Source organism: Scylla paramamosain, chromosome 17, assembly GCF_035594125.1.
Source record: "Scylla paramamosain isolate STU-SP2022 chromosome 17, ASM3559412v1, whole genome shotgun sequence".
Classification (NCBI taxonomy): domain Eukaryota; kingdom Metazoa; phylum Arthropoda; class Malacostraca; order Decapoda; family Portunidae; genus Scylla; species Scylla paramamosain.
The window spans coordinates 23,109,291-23,114,186 of record NC_087167.1 but is presented as its reverse complement, the minus strand read 5'-3'; positions in this window follow the sequence as shown (position 1 = coordinate 23,114,186).

Below are 4,896 nucleotides of genomic sequence, written 5' to 3'. Positions count from 1 at the left end.
TATTATTCATTAATGATCTTCTAAACCAAACTTCTTGTCCTATCCACTCCTACGCTGAAGATACCACCCTGCACTTTTCCACGTCTTTTCATAGACGTCCAACCCTTCAGGAGGTAAACATATCACGCAGGGAAGCCACAGAACGCCTGACTTCTGATCTTTCTAAAATTTCTCATTGGGGCAGAACAAACTTGATATTGTTCAATGCCTCAAAAAATCAATTCCTCCATCTATCAACTCGACACAACCTTCCAGACAACTATCCCCTCTTCTTCAATGACACTCAACTGTCCCCCTCTTCTACATTGAACATCCTCGGTCTGTCCTTTACTTATAATCTGAACTGGAAACTTCACATCTCATCTCTAGCTAAAACAGCTTTTATGAAGTTAGGTGTTCTGAGACGTCTCCGCCAGTTTTTCTCACCCCCCCAGCTGCTAACTCTGTACAAGGGCCTTATCCGTCCATGTATGGAGTATGCTTCACATGTCTGAGGGGGGTTCCACTCATACTGCTTTTCTAGACAGGGTGGAATCAAAAGCTTTTCGTCTCATCAACTCCTCTCCTCTAACTGACTGTCTTCAGCTTCTCTCTCACCGCCGCAATGTTGCATATCTAGCTGTCTTCTACCGCTATTTTCATGCTAACTGCTCTTCTGATCTTGCTAACTGCATGCCTCCCCTCCTTCCGTGGCCTCGCTGCACAAGACTTTCTTCTTTCTCTCACCTCTATTCTGTCCACTTCTCTAACGCAAGAGTTAACTAGTATTCTCAATCATTCATCCCTTTCTCTGGTAAACTCTGGAACTCCCTGCCTGCTTCCGTATTTCCACCTTCCTATGACTTGAATTCCTTCAAGAGGGAGGTTTCAAGACACTTATTCATCATTTTTTGACCACTGCTTTGACCCCTGTATGGGACTGGCATTTCAGTGGGCATTTTTTTTATTACATTTTTGTTGCCCTTGGCCAGTGTCCTTCCTACATAAAAAAAAAAAAAAAATAGTAGTAGTAGTAGCAGTAGTAGTAGTAGTAGTAGTAGTAGTAGTAATGCTATTTTTCATATATTTAGTAATTTTTTTTTTTCATATTAATATTTATATTTATATTTTTTGTTTTGTTTTGACATTCATACGAATGCTATAAAGGTGAACCATAGAAATTTATTTGATTAATTAATTAATTTATATATCTATTTATTTTGATTTTTTAAATTAATTAATTAATTTATTTTTATTATTATTATTTTTTTTTTTTTATGTCTCTATGATAAGCAAAGCATTATAGAATTTATGAAAGCACATATCCTCTAGAGTCTTGCCCTACAAAAGATTCTGTAAAGTAAAAAATAAAGGGAATAAGTGTCAGTGACGTTTGATGAATAGAGGAAGGCGTGGCAGAAATTACCATAAAACGTATATAAATGAAAATTTATCTTCCTCGTATTTTCCAACTTGCGTTTGCTTCTTGAAAATTTAACTGGGTGGGTCATATAGCAGACATATTGTTCTTTCCTCCATTGTAGTTTGTTTCCAGCAAGCCCCCTAAATAAAGTTTCTGTTTTTTTTTTTTTTTTTTTTTTTAAAGAAATGAGGAATTACATTCTAACGCTGATCACTGAGCGGAGCGTAGACGAGCTGCTATCCTCAAGGACGTTACCTCTCTCTCTCTCTCTCTCTCTCTAAATAAGACTTTAAATAAAAAGAATATATATATATATATATATATATATATATATATATATATATATATATATATATATATATATATATATATATATATATATATATATATATATATATATATATATATATATATATATATATATATATATATATATATATATATATTAAAAGACAATGAATATCCTCTGGGGAAGGGGTGACAATCCTTATTTAACCCTTAATTTCAGTTGAATTTTGACAAGTCTACGTTAAAATGTTTCCATTTTTCTGCAGTGATAAAGAAACGTAGAGGGTTAGCTAATATATTTAATTGTTAATTGTATCTTTTTTTCTTTCTTTTTTTCATTTATTCTTTTATTAATTTTTCTTTTCATTGCTTAATTATGCATTATGCCGACACTGCAGGTTACAATTGCAGATATTGCAAGTATTTTTGACACAATACAAGTACATCCAGCTAAACTATTGCTACAGTATAGAGAGAGTATTTCGATTACATACCTTATTCTTCATCTTCTTTTCTTCTTTTTTTTTTTTTAATAAATATAATAATAAATAAATAAGTAAATAGGTATTGTCAAATGAAATCGTCGAGATTACGCAGGGGTTTCGGGCAATACTTGGATGGGTGACTACACAAGCCTCATCTGTCTGAAAAAAAAATAAATAAATAAAAAAAATAAGAATAAGAATAGGGAGAATGAACGAAAATTTTAAGTAATAAAGATAACAGTAAGAATTATTATAACAAGAATAAGAAAAATTACAATAAAGGAATATAAAAAAAAAGAAAGAAAGCATCCCATGTCTTTCTTCCTAATTGTCATAGAAGGGTGAATTCTTTTGTATATTTTCCAACATTTCCAATACAACGATATGAATGGGGGAAGAAAGAATAAGAATAATAGAAAGAAGGCCTCCCAACACCTAGTTCTCCGGTCTTGGCCAATTAGCTAACGGCGGGATCAGCGCAGTTAAGCAGGGGGTCCGGGAAGAACTTGGATGGGTGACCACAAAAGCCTCATCTCTCTGAGAATAGAAAAAAATAGCAATAAGAATGAGGAGAATGAACGAAAAACGAAAATAATAAAATAACAATAACAACTATAATAAAAAAAAGAAGATTAAGAATAAAAAGAACAAAAATAAGGGAAAAAAGTAATAATATATCTCTCTTGCTAATTGTCGTAGAATTATGAATGAAGGGTTAATTTTAGTGCATATTTTCCAACATTTTCAGCACAACAATGCAACAACAATACAGGAAAGAATAAGAATAAGAGAAATAAGCCCTCCCAACACCTTGTTCTCCGCTCTTGACCAATCAGCTGACGGCGGGATCAGCAAGGTTAAGCAGGGGGTCCGGGCAGAACTTGGATGGGTGACCGCACAAGCCTCATCTCTCTAAAAGTAGGATAAATAAGAATAAGATAAGGAAGAATAATAAAAAAAAATGAAAATAATAAAGATAACAATATTAATTATGACAAGAATAAGAAAAAAATAGAATAAAAAGAATGAAAAAAATAAGAATATCACAACTTTCTTGCTAATTGTCTTAGAATTTTAAATGACATGTCAGTTCTGCTGTATATTTTCCAAGATTTGTTATGAATGAGGGAAGAAAGAATAAGAATAAGAATAAGAATAAGAACAAAATGAATTAGACTAACAATAATGATCACATCTTTCATGCGGTGACTGCGTGGGCGATGAGCCTCACTGGACGTTTCTGACCAATCACAAGGCAGGGTTGGAGTCGTCGGGCCCACCCGATTCATATATAAAGGGATTTTGTGGGAAGCGCGGGCCGTCAAGAAATAAATGTACCCAGCCCCCGACCAACCCAGCAGCCACCAACACCAGCAGAACATCCTCCAGCAGCAGTCACCACCACGTCAGGACCCCTGAAGATCATAGTGTCTCCCACTCGCGGCTTCGAGACAGCTGTACATCTGGCAGAAGCTGTGAATCAGAAAATGATGAGGGAGAGGAATCAGAAATGCACGCAGATGAAGTTTTTGGCTTCAGGAAAAGTACTGATGACTCCTCCCGACCAGGACGCTGCCGACTACTTACTGCAACTTCGAGAAGTGGACGGTCAGCAGATCCAACTCAGACCCACAGGCCAAAACACCAGCAAGGGTGTACTACTTCGCTACCCGATATTGATGCCACTCTCGATAATAGAACGACACCCTATGGTCCTGGAGGCCAAAAGATGCAGGATCTACAATGGAGAACCGACTCGGCAAGTCGAAATCACGGTGAAGGGGCCTCTCCCTGGCGAACTGGATCTCGAGAGCTGGGGCACTTTTTACACAAGGCCTTTCAGCCGCGAGCCCCTCCGCTGCTACAGATGCCAGCGTTTCGGCCATCACAAAAACATTTGCACCTTCCCCTTCAGGTGCGGGATCTGTGCAGGGGATCACGACACCGACCACTGCATCACGAAGCACAAGAACGGGGAGGAGACCACCACCAAATGCCCCAACTGCCAGGAAACCCACCATGCTTGGCACAGGAGCTGCATAACCAGGAGGACAATCGTCGACGCCCAGAAAACTTCACAGCAGAACTTCATGGTGTCTCACCGCCCAGCACTGGCAGCAACGTCCACTTGGGGACAACAAACAACAGCAGCCCACTCCCAGACAGCACCCACAGGCAGCACTCACGAATTTCCGGCACTAGGACAGGAAGTAAGGAGACGAAACAACGCCCCCAGAACGAGAATCCATGCTCCACCACCGGCACATCATCCTCCGAGTCAGCAAGCTCCAACACACCAAGCCACATATCCAGCACCACAGGAACAGTTTGTTCTCACCAAGAGCGACCTGAAGCAGATGTTCGCGTCCTTGGCAGGAGCACTGGCCACGATGTTGGGCAAAACAATAGAGGAAGACAAACTAGAGACTCTCGCAGACACTGTAATAGAAACAAGCCTGAAGAAGCAAGCCCCCAGAGCTCCAGCAACAACACAAGCAACGCCACCGACCCCAGGACAAACCCCGGCAACAGCAGCCATAGAGGAGGAGAAGAAGGCACTCGGTCTGACGTCCACACGCCCCAAGCAGCAACAACAACAAGCACAAGGAATAATCAACCCACCAACCGGCAACAACAACGAGCTCCAGCACCAGCAACCCACCAAAATGAAACAGTCTGCTTCCTGCAATGGAACATAAACGGACTCAGAGGAAAGCAACA